Source organism: Lathamus discolor, chromosome 3 (genome assembly GCF_037157495.1).
Source record: "Lathamus discolor isolate bLatDis1 chromosome 3, bLatDis1.hap1, whole genome shotgun sequence".
Classification (NCBI taxonomy): Eukaryota; Metazoa; Chordata; class Aves; order Psittaciformes; family Psittacidae; genus Lathamus; species Lathamus discolor.
In genome coordinates this window covers 53,194,584-53,222,206 of record NC_088886.1, presented here as the reverse complement: position 1 = coordinate 53,222,206, position 27,623 = coordinate 53,194,584, and the positions used below count along the sequence as shown (strand labels likewise).

Genomic DNA, 27,623 nt, shown 5'->3' with positions numbered 1-27,623 from the left:
GTATCAATTAGTATAAGCAGCAAGCAGTCTGGGAACAGTAGGAACTCAAATCGGCATTGAAATAAATGAATCTACTACTTTAGTAGTAGCTAACTACTTCACCTAATCAAAAACTTCCTTTGTAAGTCACTACAGAAGGAGACTTTTCAATTAATCCATAAAAATATGACTCACAAATGCAAAAGTGACCCTTCCTAGCTGAGTGGCAAAAATCCTAAAAATACATTGAGATTTTTGTCATTGGTTTCAAAGAGACCACAGTTTGAGTCATAATCAATAACTTACAGTAGGGGCCATTCCAGAAATACAGTCTGAGATCAGCAATGGAGGCTGAAATAACTCAGATGTCAGGGATGAAGTAGCTCAGATGTGAATAGCTGGTTTATGGATGGGAGTGGTGCGGAGTTTACCACTACACAGCCCTGGCAGTGGTGGAGGAGCACATCCCCACAGCTCTTCTTCCTAACCGCCCACATAAGTCCATGCCTGAGACAGTGGAAGTCATCAAAGATTGGAAGTGTTGTCTCCACTCTTGAGCAACAGCTGCACTCCTGGAAACTTTGGTTTTTAATTTACAGTAGGGTGCTGAAAGAGGTTAGCTTGAGAAGACAGACATGGAAAACAGACCATTGAATATGAAGCTGACAGGTTTTATTTAGAAAACCAGCATATGCATTGGCTGCATTCATATCTGCAGTGTTCCCCAGCTTGACAGGCAATCTAGAGTATGGTGTATATTAAAGAGAACTAGTTTTGGATCTAGGTTTTGGTTCCCTTCATACAATTCCTATAACACTGAACATTTTTAGACAAGTACTGATTTTGTTTTTCAATAAAGGCTACAGATTCAGTTTCTCTCATGGCTTTTTGTTTAAAGCTCAGTGAAAGAAAAAATGTGTTTTAGCATAAGTCTGTCTGTCTAGTTAGGGAAGTTTACTTGCTTTTTGTCTAAGGAAGTAAAATATCACCAGAGTTGATCATAAAGCCCTGCCTGAAGAGACTATAGGAATGCAGGACAAAATTTTTTATGGTTTTAATTTAATCTCAGATATAGTATCTAGCAAGTGGAATGCTCTACATAGCTACATAAACAATATTCTCAGAATTTGTTTGAATTTCTCAGTGACCTTAGTTGGTACTGCAAGTTTTCTCAGACATCTTCTCTGAGATTACAAAGTTAACAGCCTGTTAACAGGAGATAATATTGAGTTATGTCATCTCAGTCACAAAGAAATGTGTGTCAGAGGCAAGGTGGTGTTGGATCTGTGTAATACATAGTACCAGATAAGGAGTAAGACCACGAAAGTGGGAAACTGATTTAACTTGTCTTGGATCAGTATTCTGTGAAAGGTGTATATAAAGTGCTCTGTTTACAGAATCCTTCTTTAAAGATAAGAATAGCCATAAATGCTGCACCTTAAAAAAAACTCTCAGTTATTATAGAGGTGGTTGCCACACAGGTCTTCTCTTATGTGTAGAAGTGTTGCCAAAGACCTCTATTAGATAATTTCTTGGCCTGGTGCATAAATACATATGCAAAATCCCATTGCACACTGACCACATCAACACCAACGTGGTGCTGCTTCATTACCCTGGAACCAGGTAACCAGCTACTTCTGCCCTTTGCATAGGGAACTGGGACAGATGCTGAAAGCAGCTGAGCAGGTCTGTGAATGCATTAAAATTGGTCCTGATGGTTAAACATTATTAACTTTTTAGAGTTAATGAGATGATTTCTGTAAAGTAGCAAACAGAGAACCCTTCTGCAATTTTAAACTCAAAGATGGCTAAAAATCAAAGAAAAGTAAATGGAAGTTAAAATTTTATTATGCAAGTTACATCAATTTAGCTGTTTCCTGTTATACTCTGTAATATTTTCTTTAACTCATACTTAATTTTTGATACATGCCATGATTTTTACATCTGTCTTATAGATTTTCATTATATTGATTTAGTGAGTGCAAGCAGGAAAAGAATAGAAAATGAGAATATGACAAAAATTTACTATTAGGGTTTCCCTCAAAGTAGAGGCTTAAGGTATGTAAGTACTCTGATATGGAAATAATCCTGGATGGTAAAGGCGTTTTGTCCTATCAGATGACAAGACCCAAAATCTGGCAACTGACTGACTCACCTGATCCTTATCAATCTGCAGATGGTGATGACTTTGCAGTTAGCCAATCAGGCCACTCCCTAAGTGATATTAGGGAACCCTTAAGGCAATTGTTGCTAAGAGGTTTATAAGAATAGGTATTGAAAAATAAAATATGTAAAAGAAGTAGTGGGGTTATGTAGTTACTGGAATTGTGAACTTTTAACTTCTGTATGTAGCTATGAAGCCTGAATAGCCGGAGGAATTACAGAAAGTTAATTATTTATTGACTGGTAAGTGAAATGAACTTGTGACTTTAATCCAAGCCTCTCAAGTGTGTGTTCAGAGAATAAATCCTGCAGCTCTTACTACCTGTGTTTTGGTAATCTTAAAATAAAGTTCCCTGAAGTTGTAGTTTCATATTGAGGATGGAATGCAGAAAATAAGGGTCAATGATGGCATTGTCGAGAAGGTTTCAGCTTTCAGTTGTGCACTAGGTGCTATTTCTGTGTATTAGGTGAAGATGGCTCATAATAAAAGTATTGACTCTCTGTGGAGGAGCATCCTAGTGCATGGTCTGAAAGGTCTTATTTAAATGAGCATTTAGGCATAAGTGGAATTATTTTCTGGCAGGAGAGCAGAGTTTCTGGAGAACCCTGCGTTAGGAGAGGACATGGTAACAGTGCTTTTTCTTGCTCCAGTTAAAATAGTGTATTTGTTTTCCGTGGCCTGATTAATTTCGGGTTGTCCTACCCATGCAGATGTATGGCATCTTGGTGGTTTTGTGAAACTTCCTGCCGTGCAAGCCCCTGAGCTGGTTTCCACTGGGCACTGAGTACGGCAACACAGCAAATATAGATGTAAACAGAAATGAGAATCACAAAGGGGAATTATAATTTTTGAGTGATCATTTCCTAGATTTTTAAGGCTCTTACTGTACTGCATTGGAATACCACTGGTATGTAGAAAATATTTTTAATATATACTAATTTTTACTTGGTTAAGATGAAATATTTAAATAAGATGTAAGTCTGTGTATGTGGATAAAAGGAAGTAAACAGAAGGGGGACAAGGACAGGGAAAGGGGAGAAAAAAGAATCTGAGGCAGCTGAGGAGCTTTCCAAAGAACAAATAGCATCATCTACTTTGTGGCTGAACTGATTAGCTTTCTTATAATCACATCTTGGCTGATGAACTTTGTGATCTTCCTCTGTAAGAGCCCTCTATGGCTGTTCTATTTCATTCTTTAAGAAGATTAAGTAGGTAATCCTGAAGCTCCACAAAACCACCTGTTGTTTGGGCTTCTGTGTAATATGGCTTTTGAGGTGATCCTTTGACAGTTCAGTAGTAGGATTGTGAATAGGCTCACTTATTCGTGTACCTGCTTTTTTCCAGTTGGCATGCATTGCATGGCACAATGTGCTAGATTGTGTAAGCAGCTGACCAGTTAGGAAAACTGGGCCCAATCAACCTATCTTCTCTCCTGCTTTCCCCTCTTAAGTGGCATTTTCTGTCTGCAGGAAGACTGCTTTAGTTTCTATATAATTGTGTTTGCAGAGAATGTCTTTTCACCACCAGGCTGTTCCATGGTTTAAAATGAACCAGGCGTTGGTAAGTGCATCCAATTCATCAGGATGCCTAGAACAGAAATCTTGATTTAAAAAAAAAAACAACACCCCCACCCCCCCCAAAAAAAACCCCTAACGACCAAAACCCAATAAAACCAAACCTAAAACAAAACAGCCAAATAGAAAAACCCCCACAACAATAAAAAACAAACAAACAAACAAAAAAAAAGGTAAATGCATTGGAAAGGAGAATTAAAAGAGGTAAAACCAGGAAAGCCAGTCATCTTTAAATGGCAGTCATGCCAGAACTGGGTCAAATTCCTTGTTCTGCATCATCTGCTGGGACATAATGGCAGACTTTCAGGCTGGGATGTATTCCTGTAAACCACACAGTCTGACCATCCTACTCAAACGTCAATCACTATGAGAGTAATTCCTAAATTTAAAACCACAACCTTCACTCAAAAGGAATGTAGGAAGGCTCCTTTTTTTTTTTTCTTTTTTTTTCTTTTTTTTTTTCTTGTTAAGTTCAGAATCCTGCAATGAAAGCACATATTTGTAAGATACAACTTAAATATTCTGGATTTCCTACTTTTCTGCTCTGCCAATGTTAGTGCCATAATCCAGCAATATGTTAAGCCTGTACTTAATTCCAAACATCTTAATGATCTGGTGGTAGTAGCCAGTAGTGTGGCTGTTTGCCTGCTTTGATTTAAAGATTTCCTTAAATGCATTGCTGACTTTGGCCTTCTCTACCACAGGTTAATACATTATGATTAAAAATGAATAAGTTCAGTTCTATCGTCATCCACAAAACTCTCTCTGTCAATCCATTAATATAAGGTTCTTCTCATCAGTATATGTTCTTTCACATTTCCCCCTTAATGTGGGGAGATGGGGGGGAATAGCTTTAAAATTGTAGATCTTACTATAAATGGTAGAGGTATTTCAGTCAAAGGACTTGCATTAAGAATGTCTTCAGCAACTTTTTTCCAGCATGTGGGGGAATACATCCTGGGAATAATACTTGCACACAACTCATGTCTTCCCTTTGAGCCATGGCGGCACATAGAGATACAGCTATTTGCTGCAGTTTGATTACAAACACAGGTTTTTGTAAGCTGCGAGTGCTGGGGAAATCACACATCAACTTCAACTTGTCAGTGCTTTTGACTGTGGAAGTCTGATTGCTTATTAAAAAAAAGATTGTAAACATATGGCCATTGTGTTTGATTAATCTGTTCCTTCACGTTCCCTGGCAAGGAAAGAAGGGGTCAACAGACTTGAGCACAGATAAATCACTTCTGGTTGCCCTTCAGTCTGATCTCTAGTAATCACTGTTAATGTTGTGTGCAGCTTAATTGAATGTTTTGTATTGCAAAATGGATCAGTATGATTAGCACTTACCATGCTAGAAATGGCACAGTAGAAAAAGAATCATCTGGAGAATGTTTTTGACAGGGTGTCCGAAGTGGCACAATGAGGGACTAAAACAGAAGATTACTGTTGTGAGAATTGATTTGATCAGTGCTGTTAAAGGTAGATGGAAAATGGATTAACCGTCCCATTGCTGACACTGCAGATAGGGTTAATTACAGGAGTATTCTTTCACAGAGCTCTGAGGAAGCTCAGGGTAACCAAATGTAGGGATATGGGTTGATTGGCAGTTTATTCATCAAGGCATTGATTGTTTCTTGCCATTCAGCTTAAAGATAGGTTGTTGAATAAAAGACAAGTGTCTGATTAAAATTCTTTTTTGTGGTATGATTCCCCTAGAAAGGCATGAAACCAACAGATGAGATAGCAGGAGAGTTTAAAAGTTCTGTTTTCCAGGATTTCAAACTACCTGTTTTGCATGATCAATTTAGAAACCTAATTTGGGGGTCTTGTCCTTCAATGTAGTTACCTAGATGCAGCTGCCCTGTGAAGCTTCAAGGCAGGCACATGCTGCTGCTTTCTTTTTGGGTTTTGGCTTTGTTTTTTATAATGGTCCCTTGGCCAGGGCATAGCAGTGATAAACCTGACTTTCTCCCAAGATAAAGAGTAAGCAAAACAGGGAATTTACTCTGGTTTTGGTTGAGGGGGTGAATTTGAATTGTTGATGGCTCCTTCCCCAGAAATTCACTCATTACTCCTGCAGACTCTCCCCGAGGGCCCCGGATTTCTATAGCCCCAGAAGGAGTCAGGACAAAGGAGGAGTTTGCTTTGGTAGATGAGGATTGGGTTAGGGATCAGCTATGCAAACTGGACATCTGTAAATCGATGGGTCCGGATGGAATGCACCCACGGGTGCTGAGGGAGCTGGCGGAGGTCATTGCTAGGCCACTTTCCATCATCTTTGGTAAGTCGTGGGAAACGGGCGAGGTGCCTGAGGATTGGCGGATGGCAAAGGTCACACCAATCTATAAGAAGGGCAAGAAGGAGGACCCGGGTAATTATAGACCGGTCAGCCTTACCTCCATCCCTGGAAAGATGATGGAACAACTTATTCTTGACTCCATCACTAGGCATATCAAGGATGAGGGGGTCATTAAGAACAGCCAACATGGTTTTATGAGGGGGAAGTCATGTATGACCAACCTTATAGCCTTCTATGAGGAAGTGACTAGGTGGAGGGATGATGGTAGAGCGGTAGATGTAGTTTTTCTTGATTTCTGTAAGGCATTTGATACTGTCTCCCACAGCATCCTCATAGATAAGCTAAGGAAGTGTGGGCTTGACGATCAAGTAGTGAGGTGGATCGAGAACTGGTTGAAAGGAAGAAGGCAGAGAGTTGTGGTCAATGGCGCAGAATCTAGCTGGAGGTCTGTGACTAGTGGAGTTCCTCAGGGGTCGGTGCTGGGACCGGTGCTGTTTAATATTTTCATCAATGACCTGGATGAGGGAACTGAGTGCACCCTCAGCAAGTTTGCTGATGACACAAAACTGGGAGGAGTGGCTGACACACCAGAAGGCTGTGCTGCCATTCAGCGAGACCTGGACAGGCTGGAGAGTTGGGCGGGGAGAAACTTGATGAAATTTAACAAGGGCAAGTGTAGAGTCTTGCATCTGGGGAAGAACAACCCCATGTACCAGTACAGGTTGGGGGTTGACCTGCTGGAAAGTAGGGAAGGGGAAAGGGACCTGGGGGTCCTGGTGGATAGGAAGATGAGCATGAGCCAGCAATGTGCTCTTGTGGCCAAGAAGGCAAATGGCATCTTAGGGTGCATTAGAAAGGGAGTGGTTAGTAGGTCAAGAGAGGTTCTCCTCCCCCTCTACTCAGCCTTGGTGAGGCCGCATCTGGAATATTGCGTCCAGTTCTGGGCCCCTCTGTTCAAGAAGGACAGGGAATTGCTTGAAGGAGTCCAGCGCAGAGCCACAAAGATGATTAAGGGAGTGGAACATCTCCCTTATGAGGAGAGGCTGAGGGAGCTGGGTCTCTTTAGCTTGGAGAAGAGGAGACTGAGGGGTGACCTCATCAATGTTTACAAATATGTGAAGGGTAGGTGTCAGGATGATGGAGCTAGGCTTTTTTCAGTGATATCCAGTGATAGGACAAGGGGCAATGGGTGTAAACTGGAACATAGGAAGTTCCACGTTAACATCAGGAAGAACTTCTTTACTGTAAGAGTGACAGAGCACTGGAACAGGTTGCCCAGGGGGGTTGTGGAGTCTCCTACACTGGAGATATTCAAGGCCCGCCTGGACAAGTTCCTGTGTGATGTACTGTAGGTTACCCTGCTCTTGCAGGGGGGTTGGACTAGATGATCTTTTTAGGTCCCTTCCAACCCTTGGGATTCTGTGATTCTGTGATTCTGTGATTAACTTAGGAGTTGAAGGGAACTTAGCTGTAATAGCTGTCTGCATGCCAAAGCTCAGCCTTGTTGTGGCTACTTGCATTGTGCACTGAACTGCTAGTAATTTTGTGTCCCATATCCTCTGTAAAGCCAAGATTCTCTGTATAGTGGATGTCTCTTCCTGTGTTACTCAAAAGAATTACAGGAATTGTTTCCCAGGCTTCCATGCTTCCAAAGTAAGTGTTATACTAAGTAGGCTGTCACAGGGTAGTAAAATCCCACATTTTGTATGAGAGGGCTTTAGAAGCATAAATTAAAACTGAGTAAGCACAACTTTTTATCCTTTATTAGTCTGTGTTGCTGACTTCGTAATCTCCGTACTAGGAAGAAGTAAATAAAACCTCTTCCTAGTAAGAAGTCTAAATTTAATCTTGAAGAATTGCATGACAGTTGAGTGGCGTTATGTTCTAAAGTACTGAGATACAGCTGACACCCTCACAGGAGAAAGAGCTGCTGCATAAAAAAAGAGCACTGAAGAAAACTTTTTTCCCCATGAATTACTAGTTCCTATTCTTTAGCTGGCAATGGCCATATTTTTCATTGCAATGAAATATAAGGCATACAGGCCTATGAGAGCAAAAGTGATTGTAAATATATTTAATACAGATATTTGCATAGTCCAGATGACAAGTCCAGGGACTTCTTTTAGATCAGTATAAAAGAAATTATCAATATTGTGTTCATTAATTCTGACTTTTACATAAAGTACTCGAATGTCAAGCATTTTTTCTTCATGCCTAGCTATTTCTAGAAGTTGGCTGTAGCTTCATTGAAGAATATGAGAAATAAGAGGGAAATAAGAGCTTGAGACAGTGAGGAAAGTCACCTCTTAGAGAAGCAAGGCCTGGACAGATGAAGAAAATAAGTTGCTGATTACTTTATTTCTCACTGAAGTGTTTGGCTGTGGAGAATTTGAACTCTTTAGCAGTTGTAATACTTGGATAAGCTGACCACAAAGTGCAATCCTCCTAGCTCTCTTGGGGCTCTGGTACAAAGCTGCAGATACAGCCACCTTTACTGGCAGGCAGTGCTGTGCACATAGCTCCTGTTAGGTCATCTTTTGTCTGAAGAAGGTGTAGAAATCCTCCATTGGAGGGTAAGTCATCTGAAGTTGTCAGAATATCTGGAAGTACTTTCTTTAATTTATTTTTTTCTTAGTGCAAGATGGACTTCAGTGACAAATGTGGCAAACAAATTATTTCACTACATTTGGGAACAATGGGAATAATCCTGTGGTGTGATTTATTATGTGCTATTGAAAGCAATTTTGGTTTAATTAGAAATCATAGTAAATATGTAATTAAAAAGTTCTCAAAATGTATGGGTTAAAAATGTCAAACAGTATTAGTTAGTAACAGCTTCATTTGTCTACTTCTGTAGTTGGAGTTGCGTGGCAGGGCACAATCACATGTACAGCTCAGTGATTTATAGAACTGAGAGCAGACACTAATGAGAAAAAGATTTTAAAACAGAGACTGCTATTATATAATTTATGTAGCTATGCACAGAAAGGTCAAAAAAAGGGGGGAAAAAAAAGAAAGAAAAAAGACTGAACGGATATTTTCTAGGCATGAGCTTGGAAGTGTGCAAGCTTATACTCTTATGGACATAAGAATTATAGAAGGAAATTCAACACTAAATCTGGAGGAAAGCTATATCTTGCTAAGTGGCACTTCAAAATTAGTATTAATTCTAAAAGCTAATGTCAAAGATATATTTTCCATCCATTTCTTTAATTAGGAGCTTGGTCCTCAGGTAGTATTTGGTTTCTTTTGTGTTTTAGATGAACGGGTAGACTGGCATAGGCTATAGAGACATTGGTCAGGAGCATATGTTAATTAATACAATACAGGCATAAAGCGAAGTTTTTAATAAATAATTCATCCAAGGTATTTTTGTGGTAGTGAAGGCAATGCCCAGTTTTGACTGGTACAAATCAGTGCAGCAATGTTGATATTGAAAGAATAGGTCTGTCTTGCATTTGTTGCAGAGATAATACAGCCCATCCCCTAAGTTGTAGCATCAGTTCTCACTGCTGTCTAGTAGCTGGGTGGAACAGCAGTGTAGGAACATGGGCACTGGCAAGCTGGTACCCAGCACTACACACAGGCGGGAAACAACTGCAGAGGGAATGCTGCTACTTGCTTGTTCCAAGGTACATGGACCTTCTGCCATGCCTGTCTGCTGGGAATTAGCTGGGTATGAAACCACCCCAGATGTCTGTGCTGCCGTCAGCAGCTGTGCCTCTATCAAAAAGCCCTGCTTATGTTTCTGAGCCGGAAAAGGTTTTGCAAAGGACAAAGAAAAGTGAAGAAGCTAAAAATTATGAACAGCAATTCTAGTAAAAAAAATTGGCTACTAGAAGTAGTAGACAAGATCCCACAGCAAGCAGAATCTTGCAGGAGAATCAGGTGATTTATTGTCTAAGTACTTTCATGTACAAAGAGATACCAAATTCTTTAATCTCAGTTTACCAAAGTATGTAATGCTGTGTATGTTTTTTGCTGTCTGACATCTAGTAACTGAGTCAGTAATACTATATCATTACTGGATAACTGTTCCTGAGAGTACTGTAGGGCACACTCTGCATTTAATGTAGTTTCCATGAGTAATGCTGCAAATTGTAGCCACTAGCTCTAAGCAGAGCCAACTTTGGGTCCCTTTCCAAGAGGGGCTTGAATGATGGTAGGTAAATACTTATGCATTACAGAAATTCAATAAACTTCTACCATACCTTCTTCAAAATTCTACAAAAACAAACTGGAAAAGAAGATCTGTGTTCAAGGACTAGTTGACTCTGGAACACAGATTTTGATTGGAAAGGAACAAGAGAGGGGTGGGGTTGTCTCTTTTTAATTGCTTTTAGTAGTGATATTGGATAGGAAGCATCTGGGAAACTGTAGTAAGCCTCTTCCAGAACCACAAATAGGACAGACATATAAATCTAGTTTCTATCCGTGGCTTTGTGGTAGGAGTAGATGTAATTGCTGGAAATTCTATAGGATGGATGGGTGGATTTCTATTTGGCTTAATACTTCCTTTCACTAGAAACTCTTAGTAGGAAGATTACTTTTGGCCCACTTACATATCCCAATGAGTATTACCTCACCACCTGGGAAAGACATTGCCTGCTTTCTCAGGTAAATTCTCTGTGGAGATTACAGCTGAGGAGAGAAACAGCTGGAGTCTTTTGCCTAGCCCGGGAGCTTGAGCAAGGCTGGAGGCCACTGCTGACTGCTGTACAGTGTAGCATGCTGAATGGCTGCCCATCAGTGTAAAACCATTCCTTTGTTCAGATATCCCAAAACATGGCAAGTTTTATTTTGGCACAGTATTTCTGAGGCAAGTAGTTAGGAAGGATGGTCAGAACAGCCTTTCAAAGCTATTGCAAAGAAGAGCAATTGGATTCCCAAGTATAACCTCTAAATTTTCTGAACCTCAGGAGCTCTTTCAGCCATGGGGACTATTTTGTGTGGCGTAAAACCCAGTGTGATTCCTTTGTATAATGTACAGTGCGTGAGCTTTTACAAGGACTGCTTGTAGAAATAGTGATATCAATACATATGTTAGTTTGTGTACATGATGAATTCCAAGTTATGCTAATTATAAAGAAATTTATCTTTCTTATTTAGAAATCCTCATTCCTAAGCAATAGTGAGTCTTAGTGCAACCTACTAGGAGACTTCTTTTATCATTTTTTTTTAGTTAATGAATAAAAAATGCAGTATTTCCAGAATATATGTTCTGTGCTTGGCTTTTGTTAGATTAATAATTGAGCAAATATAGTTGAGTGTGTTTAATGAAGTTTTCTCCTCTTTAAAATGTTGTTCTGGAATGTAAAAGCAAATTACATTTATCCCTGTTTTCATGAAATGAATCCCATTTGCCCCACACTTCAGGGTGATCAGTTCTTAAAAGGGGCCTATTAGAAAGATGGGAGAGACTTCTTAGCGGGTCCTGTTGCAATAGGATGAGGGGTGATGGTTTTAAACTAAAAGAGGGGAGATTAAGGCTAGCTGCGAGCTAAAAATTCTTTACAATGAGGATGGTAAATATTGGCAGAGATTGCTCAGAGTGGTGTTAGATGTGCCATCCCTGGAGATACTGAGGGCCAGGCTATGGTACTGGAAAACCTTTATCTAGTTAAAAATATCCCTGTTCATTGCAGGGGGTTGGACTAGATGACCTTTGAAGGTCCCTTCAACTGAAACTATTCTATTAGTCTATAATATAATGCTGCAGCAGAATGAGGTGGAGGAGATTTGGGCAGCCAGGTTATTCAAGCATTGCTGTCAGGTTTGAATGGCCATTACAAACTGGTTTTCATAGCTTGCATCCTTATAAGTACTTTGCATTTCACCATAAACTTGAACTGAAGAAAACCTGGTGACAGTACTGTGGAAAACTGGCAGTAGGTAGGTTTGGATGGGCTTGCTCTGCAAATGGTGAGAAATGAGGACAGCTGGGGAAGCAGAGCCTGCTCTTGATTTGCCCTTCTCCACAGCAGACACAGTAGAACTACAGTGTTTCACAGGCTGGGATCTGCTTTTTTTTTGCCTTTGTGTATACAGCATGAGGTAGAGGTGGTTCCAGGAATTAGTGCACTGACAGGTAGAGGCATCTGTAGCTCCTACTGGATTCTCCTAGCCTGCTGCCCTTTCCCAAGTGGTGCTTCTTCACTGTGTGCTGATACTATGAGCTGCATAAAAGAGAGAAAGTCCACAGCTACTCCAGTCACTGCCACTATGACAGGTTGACATATGCCATTATGGTTGTCAGCAAATGACCTTCCCTTACATGCTGGTAGGCTCCAGAGCAGATTCCGTTTCTAAAAACATGAGGAAGAAAGGATGTGGCCAGCCACCCACCAGCAGCTGGGCTAAATTAAACATTGTGTAAAATGGGTCTCCTGCTTTCTGCTGGGAATAGAAAAACTCAGTAAGCAAGAGAATAACATGGTGGCTACTTTTAGCATTAGCAGCAGCTTGTAGCAGAGGACAGATTTTTCGTTTTCTCAAGAGAATGCCCAGCACACATGATCTGCTGCTGTGGGATGTATGCTGAGCAGCCAGAGATTGTCACTTGGGGAGCAGGTATTAAGTATTTATGCCTACTTCTCTGAAAGCCCTATTGGAAACTAGACCAGGAATTCTACTGCCTGGTATGTAAATTATATGTTAAGTAGTTAAAATGTTCAGTCCAAAAAATAAAAAACCCTTACCCTTATATGACTGGAATACAGAGCAGAATATTCAGGTTAAAATAATTTATGATAGTAATTATAGTATAAACCAACTTGTCAGCAGCTAGTTGTTTAAATTCCTTCTTCCCCTCTCCAGGCTTCTGAAACCTGTAGGGAAATCACTGTAAGAAATACCCCTTCTGCCTGCTATATTCATCAGAAATAGGATGCTGTATCTGAACACTTAACTGTGTAGTGAAAAAAAGATCTCATTTGCAATGATCTGGAGTTTCAAGAGGTCAACCAGTGTTCTGATAACTAAGCTTAATCTTTACTGGCAACATGTAATATTTAATTACTAACGCTCACACCTTTTACCATCGAAATCTGAACATTTTTTGCACATAATTATGAGTCATCTAATGGCTCAACAGCTTTAATTCTTTTCTTTCATGGTGTGAAATCATTTGTTTAACCATGAGAGAACTGGACTTCTATTTATTATGGGCAGAGGTGATTCAGTCTGAGTTACTCCTGAGCTTTTGTGTTTAATGGAAACACATGTGGAAGCTCTTGCTCTGCTCCTTGTGTGGGAAGGGGGGGAAATGACTGTAGGGGAGGTGATACCACCACTAGTGGAAGCAACTGTGTGGCAGGGTGGGTCACACATGTGTTGCTTAGCTCTTTTTGCATCAGGAACCCTTCCTCATCAGGGGAGTAGTACCAAAACCCTCTTAGCACATCCTCTTTTAAAGTACAGATTTGGCCTGACTGCCTTGCAACAGTTAAACTAAGAGCAGCTCCAGTGAGCAATATTAGCTGTTCTGATGAGGGCGCAAGACTGATGGTATTACTGGCTTTACACGAGGTGTTTCTGCAGACAAGATAGTGAGTAGATGATCGGACATCCCTTCCCCTGCTCATCTGTTGATATCTGCAGGCAAGGTGAAGTCTGTATGATAAATGCAGATGATGCATTCAGAAAATAAGTGTGGTTTGGTTGAGCTATTCCTCATTGCCACAACAACCTCAAAGAGCAGCCCTTGAGGTCTGGTGTTTGCTGGACTTCAGGTAAAATGCTGAGCCTCACGGGACAAGCATGGATGCTGACTGGGATAATGTATTTATTGCTGCAAAACTGGAAAGTGGTCATCAACTCATTTTACACAGGCTTCTGGACAGGCACCAACTGGATAGAATAGTGTGAACTTGCTTTGGGATGTAAACAAAATACCAAACCAGTTTGTAGTCATTGAGAAACAAAGCATAGATGAAATGCAAGCCACTGAAGGAGCCTAGTGCAGGTCAGTGCAAGACTATAATTCCTTATAAGAGCAGTTATTGCAGCAGAGCTTGCAGATGGCAGGGAGATGCTCAGCAGCAGGAAGAAGGTGGAAAGTATACATGATCAGTTCTTGATAAGGTTGTGACTATTAAATAGTAACTGCTGGCATTGCTTGCTTGTCTGTCTTGTTTTTCCACCTTGACTCAGCATGAAGAGTGGCTTAATTACTTGCATGTAGATAGTCCCTGGAAGCTGAAGTATATGAGGCTGGAGAAGCTGTGAGAAATTCTGGGTTCCTGAATACAGAGGTGGCTCTGTTCTCAAGTATTGAAGCTTAGTGTCTACTCTGCTGTACCTACTCACTCATGCTCTCAGTGCCAAGGGAAAGGTTTCTCCTCAGTTGTCTGCCCCTTTTCAGTCTTTAAGATAGTTTTGTAAAACATAGATTTTATAAGAGTCATATCTAAGCTGTCTAGATCTCAGACTCCTGTGCAAGGAGACTGCTTGACAGAGGGAGAAATTCTTTGTTGTTTTTACCACTGCAATAGCATAAGAAAATGAGCAGGAAATGGTCTGATAGTTAAAGCAGATGGCTTCTCAGCAAAAGCCTTCCGTGGCTTGTATTCCCTGTAATTTTTTTTTTTAGTGAGATAAACCAGCTTTCCCGATGTGACAGCTTCATTGCTGTGCCTTGTGGAAACATGCGACCGCTTATACTAATTTTACCTTGTAAGAACATAAGAGCGCACTGGTAAAGCAAAATAAGTCAGCATTGCTATGATTTGAGAGGGGATTTTTTTTTTTTTTTTTTTTTCCGGACATAAATGGTTGCCAATAGAAGGAAGTAATTTATAAAACTATGCAGAGAATAATAACACTACTAAAATAAATATATATGTGTTCCTGCTTCTCCTGATTTTTACATATACATACCATGAACCAATGCAGTTGCTAAAAGAGTACTCCCCAAAAGTGCTGTTCTACATCTATATGGTTTTTAAATGACAACACTAATAAAGACAAACTTATTCCAGAAGACTGCACCAATGGGTTGAAAACAAGGTCTGAAAACAAGGTGCATGGAAATGAATGCAGAGCACTAGTAAAGGAAGGAGACTGCTGCTAGCAGCAGGCTGGTCTTGGGAGGAAGGGGGACAGGGTGGACAGTGATGGTGACAAGGAGGTGCTGACACATCTGACCTTGGTCTGTGCAGGCCAGAGGAAAGAGGGACACTTCTGCCTTTCCTCTGAGGGCCGTATAATGCAGAAGCATACCGATTCATACTGTCTTCTCTAACTACTGTGTCACAAATCTGTGTAAATTGAAGACGAAAATAGGTAATTGGTTTATTTTAGGCTATACTGACTTCCATTGACTATATCTAAAGGCTTCAGATTAGTGGACATTGAAGTCTGTCTTCCTACAGTGACATCAACAGTGTCTTCCTACAATGCCAGAGTGCCTGGTTTTTCTGGGAAGGGTTCACAATGGTTCCTCATTAAACTTATGTTTTGTCCTCAGAGTTCTCCTTTTGGAGTGATTTGAGGTCCCTGAAGGTGAAAATACAGGGACTAAACCTAGTATTTATAATCATTTATGATCATTCAGAAATAATCTCTGTAAATGGATTTGTTAATTATCTGCCTTCACCATATTGATTTTTGGAGTAGAATAAGAACTCTGAAATTATTCTTCATCCACCATTCACATTTAAACTCTATGTGACCGAACTCATTCATTTTAATTTCATATGTTTGCATAGTCTCTTGGGTAGTAGTTTCAGGTGCAGTCTAATCTTCTCTGTTGGGGCTATATAGAAACCAAAGACATCGAAATTAATGGGGTCAAGTCTTTTTCACTCTGAAGACCATATTTGATATCAGTTCAATAATTTCAGTGATGCCAAACAAAAATACAATTAGAGCTGCGTGGTTCTTTTCTCCGCTAAGTCTGTCAACCCTGCACGCAGAAAGCGTTTTGTATAACAATGTGAAGAAGCTGAGCATTGGCTTCTCCATGCAGAGAACTGACTGAGAAGGGAATGAATTGCAATCTACACATTTTCAGGTAGTTTAAATTTTTTTTTTTAATGCCACAATGCTGGCAATAAGGACAACTGATTTGGTCCAGTGCTTTAACCTTTTCTGTTTCAGATGGGTAGTAAAGAAAGGAAAACTGCATTAAATGCTATTGTTAATCTCCAGGCAAAACATGGTCTTGTAGCCACATCTACTCGTGAAAAAAGCTATGGGGTCTAACCATTAGAGGCCAGGATAAGATCTCTGGACATCCATATTCTAACAAAATTTGCTAGGTATATTTTATGATGCTCTAACAAGAAGGAATAATGGTGTCAAGCTGTTAATATCTGAGCTATTACATATCACTGGATAACACCTGGAGGCGAAGGATAACGTGCATATAGGAAGGATCAGTTAAGTATTATTTTGAGTGTCGCAACTTGGAAGGGAAGAAAAATATTCTGACCTTGAAGATCAGTGCATGATTTTTATAGGATTATGTTAATAGCTGTAGTATGTCAATTATGTTAAGTAACTTTTCTGTCTAAATGTGCTCAAATGTGTAACTGTAAACACGTCTTCTGGAGCAGTGAATATATTGTAATGGTTTTGCAGCTTGATTTGTTTCCGAATCTCTCTGTTGGACCACCGCCTCATTATTGACCTTTCCATATTGTTATTTTTTTTATCAGTCTTTGTTGAATTATATTTGGTTTCCAGCAGCCTCTAAGAACTTTGGGGCCAGAAGAACTCCTTTGGAGGAATGTAGTTGATCTGAGATTAAGAACCTTGGGCTGAGACCTTGCCAGCACTTATCTGTATGTAGGACTCAAAGTGCATGTTCTCATCATGCTGCAGGTCACCTCTCTGAGTGTTCATCAGAAACACAAGGAACAACATTAACATATCCTTCTTTTGCAGTGGGTGGGTAAAAAATGCCTTGTTCCCTGGTTTGGGTTCAGGGTCACTGTTTTTCTAGGCAGCAATTGGGGTTGGCAGCCCAACATCACCTGGTCTCACTCACATGTCACCTGGAAGTACCTTGGCCTGGATCAAGCCCTAACTTTGAGGAAGATCAATTCTCTTCCTCATGCCTAGTGTCTGTTATTGCACAGCACTCAGGAGTCCCTCTGCCTGCTCCCACTGAGGTTGTTTAAGCAGAACAGTACTTGCAAATGCTGTTGACATGATGATAAGCTGGATAATGCCCACCACAAAGGGACAGAAACTTTTAGAAGGAAAAACCCCTGATGTACAGTGAATGGTGAAGGTAAAATATTTCCTTAAATGATTTCAGAATTAAAAGCCTGTAAGGACATTTGTAATCATGTTTGACCACTCTGAATAAAGAGGTAGGAAAAAGAGAACTGGTCCTGTTTTAAAGGTAAACAGTGTATTCAAGAAAATTAATGCAGAGATGTCAAAAATGGGCGTTTGAAATAAGTCTCTGTAGCACCCACATAAAAGCACATACCCCTGAGCAACTGCTTGTGTCACTCAGGTTTGTCTTGTTTTAAACAAAAGCCATTTAAACAAAATAAACCTGCCCCACAATTCTGAAAGCAATGATTTTTCTCAGGGCACCCTGCAGTTCAGTTTCTCATGACACTTCATTCAGTTACTTGACCCTGCAGTAGGGCTCTAAATGATAAATTAATGACATCATAATAATTTTTCTTATGTAGTAAGTGTTGAAGCCATTAACACAGGACTATGACTTAACTGCAGACCAAACAGAGTGAACAGCTGTCTTCTTAAAGAAAAAAGCTCTTATTCCAACACATATATCTTCAATAATAGCAGGGAAAATAGAGAGAATTACTGTCAAAGTAAATTGCATTTTGTATGAATGCCATCTCCTTTCAAGTTTGCCCCAGCATTAATAATCCTTCTCATTTAGTGGTGTTGCCCTTTTTAGAGTCCTTTAGTCAAGTAGTCTCTTATATTTCATGTATCATTAAAGTGACTTAAATGATCAGGGATGTGATAGGCCCGACTCTTAATTATTAACATAAAGAGTCACTTATATTCCACACCTGCTGCAATTATAAAAATATATTTTCTTTATTATAAAACAAATTCTATGCACTGGGGAGTCAACCAGAGAAATAAAAGGCAGTTCTTTTTGGTAATCTCTATATATTGTCAATGTTTATTAGACCACAAAGGACCAACAATATGGTTTTGATGCTACTTGACTTGTGGTTTCTGTGCAGCTTCTAGGAAAGGTGTCTGCATAGTATTGAAAACAATTGTGGAAAAAAAAAATCTCCTGAAGTTTTTATTGAGACTATCTATACACCTATATGGGAATATGACTATAGATATATCTATACTACTGGGCAGAGCAGCCTCAGATATTGTATTTCTTCTGAAAAGAAGAGTTTGGTGAAAAATATTATATTGGTCTCCAAAAAGTTAAGCTTGAACAGAGAAGAAGCCCTTTCAGCCATTTAGACACCACCTACAGAAGCACTTCAGTTTAAATTTTAGATAGCTTTAAAGATGGAAAACTTCATATGAATTTAAAAAGCTGAGTTACATTTTGCTGAGCATTACTTTACATTCTTCATTTTATTTGTATGTGTAAAGCAGCATTACTTACAAAATGTAATCATAATGCCATTTAAAAAAAAATAATTGCAATTAATCTAATCCCAAATGATGCTTGCAAAGTACTCTGTTTCAGTAGTTTATACTCCTTTCTCAGTAAGAGCTGTCATCTTTCTTTTTTCTTACCAAAAAGTCTAGCTTGAAATAGTAATATATTAGTAATAGTATTCTAACTCACTTGGCAAGACTGGCTACAGCACAACAGTGGAATCAACTGGTTATAACTAAATCATTCCCCTTTAAACTATAGGGCAGCAGGTTAGACAGTCTCATCTAACAAGGTTGAGAGAAGCTTTTTGTCCTTTTCTGAGTTTGGTGGAAGGCAGGAACCATCTAGTGTAATATAAAGGAAACTATTTCCTAATAGACTCCTTTAAGCTCTTTTGGAGCTCAAAAAGGAGCTCTAAAAAGCTCTTCCTCCTTTCCAACAATTAACTGACTTCAGTGAATTGTGGTATGCCATAGTGCAAGTGAGTATGGCTAATTTCTTTTCGATGTTTTATATCTGGAGATTTCTTGTGATCCCCTTGGATGTAAGGGAGCTAAACTGTAAGTCTGCTGAGACTTCTCCATCTTGCAGCATGTGATAGCTCTTCAGACTTGGCTCAGTACTGGCTATCTAATTTGACATATTTGCTTCTCAATGACACACATAGGTGGTCTCTAGCATTTAGGTGAAAACCTACACCTGGGTCAGAGCAATGTCAGGCACAGCTACAGGTTGGCAGAGAAGAGGTTCGGAGCAGCCCTGCGGAGAAGGTCTTGGGGGTGTTGGTTGATAAGAAACTTAACATGAGCCTTCAGTGTGCGCTCGCAGCCCAGAAAGCCAACTGTATCCTGGGCCGCATCAAAAGGAGTGTGACCAGCAGGTCCAAGGAGGTGATCCTGTCCCTCTACTCTGCTCTTGTGAGACCTCACCTGGAGTATTGTGTGCAGTTCTGGTGTCTTCAACATAAAAAGGACATGGAACTGTTGGAACAAGTCCAGAGGAAGCCATGAGGATGATCAGGGGACTGGAGCACCTCCCTTATGAAGATAGGCTGAGAAAGTTGGGGCTGTTCAGCCTGGAGAAGAGAAGGCTGCATGGAGACTTCATAGCAGCCTTCCAATATCTGATGGGGCCCTACAAGAATGCTGGGGATGGACTCTTCATTAGGGACTCTGGTGACAGGACAAGGGGTAACGGGTTAAAACTTAAACAGGGGAAGTTTAGATTGGATATAAGGAAGAAATTCATTACTGTAAGGGTGGTGAGGCCCTGGAATGGGTTGCCCAGGGAAGTTGTGAATGCTCTATCCCTGGCAGTGTTCAAGGCCAGGTTGTCAGAGCCTTGGGTGAGATGGTTTAGTGTGAGGTGTCCCTGCCCATGGCAGGGGGGTTGGAACTTGATGATCTTAAAGTCTTTTCCAACCCTAACTATTCTATGATTCTATGATTCTGTGTTAATTTAGTAATTTAGTGTAAATTCATAAAACTGTTGTTTAAAAGTTTAAGTAATTAATTAAAAGCTTTTTGATTAATGGTAGCTAACAGCTTGTATATATGAATATTACAGTGCTGAGTAGCTGAATTCCAGGTGAAGTGATTGATTGTGGTCTGGGGGTGCACATATGTTCCTGGGTGCATGTAAATTATTTAGTCATGCAGTTTCAAAAATATTACTTTCAGCCATTTCTCTTCCATTTTAAGCTCCAGGACTGCCCTGTCTTGCATCACTCCCTTTCTAGATATTCCCATGTTTTCTTACGTGTAACTGTCAGGGACAACACCATCAAGAAGAACAAAAACAAAATATATTTTGATGTCTTGATGAAAATAGCAATTTAAACAAACAAAAAACCCACCACATCTCTACATTTTAAGTAAATAATAGGTATATTTTGACTTTTTTGCAACAAAACAATTTGACTTTTAGGGTAATGTTTCCACAAATGCTTAACGGCCACACAGGCAAAACGATTTAGATGTCTGTATTCCATTTCCTTGAACTGGAGGTAGGAGTCCTTGCTATATGGTGAAAGAAACTGGTTTTTAAACTGTTACCACGATGTGTTCCTGAGGATGTAGACATCTATATCACTTAACATTGAGTGAAACTTGTTCTTTTGTTACAAAAATGTTTCTTGAAGTTTTATTTGGAGGGAGCTAACATAACTGCATGGGCTTAGCTTAGGAAGTGTGCTGCAGCTGTTCTGGCCCTTTTGGTAGTGCAGACAGCCCACGTGGCATCTCTGGCTGGTACCAAGAAATCTGCGTGAATACTAAGCTTCTAGGATATGGCCAGAGGAAAACAGATTAACTGAGACTTTGCTGCATGGTATTAAGACATCATCTTGACCTACTGCAGGTTTTGACATTTAATGTAAAATAGAACCAACTATGAGGGGGGCAATTTAGTACTAAGCCAGCACTAGACAGAGGGAATGCAGAGGTGGCATCAGTTCAGTTTTGATCCCACCCTCTGACTTAGGCAACAGCTCTTTGGCTGCAACCCACATGTAAAGAGCTGTATAACATATTGTCCTGGAAAAACAAACCCAATGTGCTAGACTGACGGCAATTGCTGTGAAGTGCTTTGTTGTCTCAATGCAACCAAAAAGGCAGCAGCCAGGCATGTCTTCCACTGTTCTTTGCCCATGGACCTCACCCAGGATTTTCTGAAGCCATATTTAGACGTAAAGTGTCCTTTAAGGATTTAGCCTCTGTGCTCAGACTGTCTGGAATTTTGTGGGGAGGATGCTTGTCTCCCATAGCCCAGACTGGGAGCATCCGCTTATTTCACACATGATGCAGAGCAGCTGTCAGATAGTAACTGCTTTCATTCACCAGTCCTCTCCCTCTGCTATTTGCACATTACTGTCATTTCTGCCTCTCTTCTCATGTGCAGTGTTATCAGCTTTTCGATGTTCAGAGCAGTTTCTGCATGCAGATCTGGAGGCGCTTTGCTATCAGAAATCAATATTTTAAATGATATTTTCCCCAGAAGATTATCATTGTAAAATCAAAATATTTTGCAATTCCTGAAAGCTCAGAGAATATTCTGTGTATGAGCTGACAGGAAGCCATAATCAAATTGTCAAGCAATTGCTTCTACTGTGGTAAAGTGAGAACATTCGATTACATGTGTCAGCATGTGAAGATAAAGACTGCATAGTGAACAGCACACTGAAGGCTTGATAGGAGATGGGAAGTTTATTGCTGTACACTGTAACCTATTGTAGACAGTTCCGCTACCTCAGCAGTCCTCAATTTGCATTAAAAACCTTTATTATTGATAAAAGGCCTCAGTTTTGTCATTCGGAAAAGACATTTTAAATTTTCTACCAACTTCATTTGGTCAATTAAACTGAAGACTAATTGCTATTCCAAAGGGTTAAGTAATAAAATGTGTGGAATACTAATATACATACACTAGCTGTTTACTGACTCTAATATTATCACTGCTCTAATCTCTTCAAACAGGCACCAAAATGCATGCTGCTGTGATTATTTGCGCAAGAAAAATGGCTCATTTATTCAACATGTGCATTGACTGCTAGTCTGGGTTTTTAGATGTTTAAAGATTTATGTTCAAATTATTTTTCTCCAGTTTTCTCTGTCCTTTTACCTATTCTTCTGTAAACTCTTCAATCTTCCTGTTCTCTGTGGTTGCTCTGAACAGCGGATGTTCACTGAGAGCATCTTACCAGTGTTTGGTTCTGAGCTTGGGAGCTGTAACCCAAAATCTGCTGAGAACTTGATGTCTCATTAAATTCAGTCAGAATTAACGATTTGTCACCTTGCAAGATCAGGCTTGTGGGGTATGTTCTCGAGCAGCCCAATCATTCCTGTAGCTCTTTCTCTCATAGAGCTAGGATCAGGAAAGATATTTGCAGGAGTGAAATTTGAAAGGTTTTTAAACTCGAACCAGATGGTTATTCAGGCTGGTTATTTAACTACAGTACAGAACAGGCACTTAATGTCAGTTAAATAAATCCATTAATTTTAGAAAAGTACAGTATTTATCTATTTAACTAGTACAGCCTTCTTTGACCCTGGAATAGCTTTCATTTCCCTAACTAACTTTAAAAGAAAAGAAAAAATAGTGATACATGATGGGAAGAGGAGAATAAACAGTATACATTCATTAGTTTACCAAGGGTAGATTAAGCTGGTATCAAACATTAATAAGGTGACTGACAAAGGAAATGCACTATACTTCATTTTAGCTATCAGGAAAAGATTTTTAAGGGTATAATTTAAAAGTATATGGAGGGAAATACAATGAAGAATCACAAATACATGAAAACTGTAAGCATCATGTGTGTTTTAATTTAATGTAAAGAAGGAAAAGGTTTATTAATTATGAATGTTTAGACTGATTTAGAAGCAGGTTTCTAATCTTCCTGAAGTGAGGGTCTGGAGCATCTTTCTAGCAAGATCAGTAAGTGGGAAATTGAGCCATATGGCTGCAGACGAAAGCAGAGAAGGGCATAATTTGGAGACAAGACCTTTTTTTCTACTTCTACTACAAAGACCGAAGCAGCCAGGCTTGACTGTGCCTCTGCTTTCTTGGTAGTGGGTGCAGCAGGTGGGCTGTCACTTTCATATCAAAAAGGGAGATTTAAACTGGAAAATAATCAGGTGTTGAGACAATTGTGTGTGGCTGAGACTATACTGGGTGTCCAGTGAGTCAGTTCCAGTTCTTTAATCTTGCATACTTTATCCGAAAGAGCACATTATTTCTCAGAACTATTATATGTCTGGTGAGTGCATTCAGTCAGTTTGAAGGGTCAACTTTGTGCTTCTGTAATTGGTATAGCTTCTCTCCTGCATTAGAGTGTATCATTTGGAGAATGTATACTGTGGAGCAATTGGGCCTACACTTGTATATTTATTTAGTACCTACCAGGTGAGCTGTCTGTTTCTCTATATTTGACTTCTGTTGCTGCTTATGGGAGCATTATGTGCATTCACAGCTGAGTCCTATCCCCATTAAAGCCGTAAGCAGACTACAGATGAATGGTAATAACCTCTTGATCTGGAGAAAATATTCTTTTCCAGGCTCTCAAAGACTTATCAAATGCTAGAGAGTGAGACTCTGAGGAACAGAAAGGCTGAATCTATGACTGGTCCAAGATCTAAATGCGGTACTGGTGTGAGGGGTGTGTGTGGAAATCATTTCCATTCAAAGCTACCAGTTCTTGTAACTGAGCACTTCAGTTTCTCCTCTCTCCTTGATCCCTTTCTGTGAAAACACTCTTTTTCTGCAGTCAGCAGCAAGGTATATCGCCTCAATATAAGTGATTTGAGCATGTTGAAAAAAAGCACAATTTCAACATAAAGGGAAATGATAATATGTGCACAGTATTCTAGAAGATCCAAGTTTTAAGTACAAAATGAAAATTAAGGAGATGTTGCGGGCTGAAAGCTTGCTGTTGATTGAAGTCCAGTACACACTAGTGCTAGTGGTCTGAAACTTTTTTTTGCTAGCAGTCTTCAGCTCTTTTCAATTGTCCACCTATTCATTGTCCATCACTGTCTGCTCATCCCAAAGGCTTATCAATTTTATTTCACTAAGCAAATGCATCCCTTCAGTGAAAATTTGTTGATAATTTTAGTTGACAACTAAGCAGATATGTTTTGTCGCCCGTGCCCAGGAAATGAATCCCCACTGGCTACTTCTTCTGTGCTGCCACAACTGGAGCTGCAAATGAGTAGGAATTAAGTAATAATTACTGTTGTTTTAACTCTTGGGTTGAAACTGCTTAGTTGTGGTTTATTTTTGCAAAGCTCTCTAAACTGCTTAGCTAAAAAGGCAATGTTTGCTTATTGCTGGGAAGGATAGCCTGCCAAGGGCTATTATCATGATCAAATAAATGGCAGGGTCTGTACTTTGCCAACAGAATATTGGACCGTAACCTTTTCTTTCAGTAGTTTACACAGTCACTCTGAATGGAGGATGGTAATAGCACTCTGGTGAAATGCCTTAGATTGAGTGTTCTCCCTTGACTGGCTCTCCTCTTTCCTTAGAGGACCATAAGCCCACATCTTCCTGGAATGAATCTTATACTGGACCCTCCTTGATCTTCTCACCTCCTTTAATTTCTTTGGTTATGAGCATAATTTTAGCATGATAATAATGTCTTTGTAGTATCATTCAAGGAAGAGTCTTTGTTGTCATACATCTTAATAATTCATTATGCTCTTGGTAAGATCTGTAGATAAGAGTAAACAGGCTTGGGGAGACAGCCCTTTGATGCTGACGCTGTTAATTTTGAAGGAACAGAGTTGGTCTTCTGTCATTGCAATTTAGGATGCGTAATTGCAAGATCATCAGTTTGAGGAACTTAATACTGCCAAATATTTTATACAGTGCTGTGTACTAATTAAGCAAATTTGAACAGAAATTACTTCTATTCTTACTAACATGGAAGGGGAAAAAATATCTGTAGCATGGAGGCCTTAAAGCATTTATAAAAGAGTGAGTTGAAATCTCTTTTCTAAAATTAGAGAGAGGGTTTTTTTTTGGCATATAACCAAGCCATTAGTATGCGCATACTAGTTCAGATAAAAATAGAATTAAACTGAACCTATAGTTAATATTAAAAAATACTGAAGGCTTGAGAAACTGATAATTATTTTTGCATATCTTGGTTATCCCCTGGGGTTAGCAGGGACTAGAAAGCATGAAAATGTGTCATAAATAAGCTAATCCTGGAAAGAGAAATGGTTTAGTGATCTAAGTTCAGGGATTTGGGAATCTCTATGATATTGGTTTTTTTGGTCTTAGATGCTTTTTGTCCTTTCTTTGTTTGGTTTGGTCCTCCCCACGACTGCTTACAGAGAGCTTTCTGCATGCAATATGCTTTTTCGATGGTCTTGTCTTTACAAACAGTTATGGTAGTGAACAGTATGGATTAGCAGAATCCCAGAATCAGCTCCTGGAAAAAGACATGCTTGCAGGTGATTGTCAACCTGGTTGCCTTTGATAATGGTGCACTTTGTAATGCCCTTCATCAGTGGTAAGAAGAAGGTGGTGTTTCTTACTTTCCCCTGATATACTCCTTACTAGAAGTGACAGCAGAACTGAGTGGTTGGTGAAAATGGGAGGCACAAAATCTGAGACTTCTACCAAGTTTGTGCTCAAGTTCAATGAGAACAGCAGAAGTGGCTGCTGGATGTTAAATGGTGTCCAATTCTATTGTATTTGCATACTTCGCTTAGTTTCTACAGACTTTTTGCTACTGGCTAAAAATCCATTTGAGAGAGAGCAGACAATATAGGTGGGGAGATAAAACTACAGCATTATGGGATATTTCAGGGAATTTAAGGGAATGAAACCAAAATTCCAAGGGTCAACTCTTTGAGAAGTTTAAGAGCCTTGGAGGGAAAGGAGATAATACAAATAAGTTAGTAAGGTTGATTTATTGGTTCCTGTTAAAGAAAGCTAGGTTTTAGGTTCTGGTCTAAGATGCAGTGGTAGAAGCCAGAAATCCCTTTATTAAAATGAATGGAATGGCATTACAGAAGTATAACTAACAAAATCTAACCTTGTGGCTGTGGAGACTTGAGTTCTGCTTATGAAGTTATGTTTACTGTTAAAGCAATACATGTTCAAGTATTTGCCTCATTATTTCTCTGAACTGGCTCTCTTCTACCTGTAGCTAGATATCTGGTACTACAAGGTGTGCCTGTTGATCAGTTTTGACTAGACCACTCCCCCCCTACTCAGAACAGTTTACTGCCCAAAGGCAAGAGAAGCGTGACCCATAAATCTTCGTTGTGCCTTTATAATCCAAGTGCCTATTCCAAGAGCACTGATTGCCTGCTAGTGTTTCTGGTACGAGGACAGCAGTAAAGACAGCTATTACAGAAGAAATGGAACGAAGCACAGATAAGAAAAAAAGCTAATTAAAAATGAAGGGGATGAGGAGCCCGGAAGGTATAATGGTCCTGGAAAACATTTTGGTCTTAGAACAAAGGGCATCTTCTGCAAAGTTTTCTTAAAAGCATTGTCAACATCAGTTCCTTCTGTTCTATAGAGATCTCTTTCTCTTTTGGGTATCTGTCACAAAACTGCTGGTCACTGTGTAATTGTTGCTGTGTCATCTTGTCCACCTGGATGTTTCCTGTTCTTCAAAATGATTTTACTTGTTTCAGTAAAAGTTGATATCCTATGGATCTCCTTTGTTGCATTCTCTAAGAACTGTTGCCCAGTGCTGAACCAGAGAAGTCATCTATTATGAACCAAACACACTGTAGCTTCACAAACAGCATTATTGAAGAGGCACTTCGCATGATTTCAAGTACCCATTTTACTAATGTGGCTATTCTCAAGAGTCATAAGGCTGCATTTGATTCTCAGCAAACAATTCAAGGCCCAGGGTCTAGACTGGGTTGCCTCAGGATAAATGTAGGGGAGCACTGTGGAAGTCAGTTGTTACAGCTCTCTATGGTGAAACTGAGGTCAAAATGTTTTTCTCTCTATCACAAACAGGGCCTTTCTAGGCCCAATTCATAGATTTTTATTTGTTAAGCACCTACCACCAAACAGAAGAAACAACAACCTTACAGAAATGAAAGGGGGGTTTAGTGGTTTTTGAAGATATTCACGTTTTGTCAATTTCCAGTTGTTTGTTTGTCCCTTTCTATAACACTATTTGCTTGCAGCTTCCTTTCCTTTTTTAGGGCAGAGGGGAATGAAAAATTAACAAGAGGAGTAATATCTTGTAGCATTTGTATACTAACAGTTATGGCAATTTTAGATAATTGTCATGCTAGTCAGAATGTTCAGGCAATTTGAAAACATTACAACAAGATAAAAAATAAAAAAAAAATAAATTATACTGATCATGGCTGATTTACCAGCAGTATAATCCTTGGGTTTCATTACTCTCAATTTAGCAGACCTGTTGTTACACCCACTTCACTACTCCTCAAATAAAACATAACGCACTCTTTGAATGAAGATTGAGAAACTTAAAACAGGGAGTGTAGCCCCATATAACTCCTGTTTTGGGACACTCCCGACTGAGCTCCCATT

The 27,623-nt window shown here is 39.6% G+C and overlaps 1 long non-coding RNA gene across 3 annotated transcripts in view; it reads left to right on the top strand.

Moving 5' to 3' along the window:
- The first annotated feature begins 2,246 nt into the window (after window positions 1-2,246).
- The window catches only part of LOC136012234 (uncharacterized), an 87,558-nt gene continuing 62,181 nt past the window's right edge, over window positions 2,247-27,623 (top strand). For all 3 annotated transcript variants that reach the window (XR_010611628.1, XR_010611627.1, XR_010611629.1), the window contains exon 1: window positions 2,247-2,385. This is a non-coding gene — a long non-coding RNA (uncharacterized LOC136012234). The remainder of the gene's footprint in view (window positions 2,386-27,623) is intronic.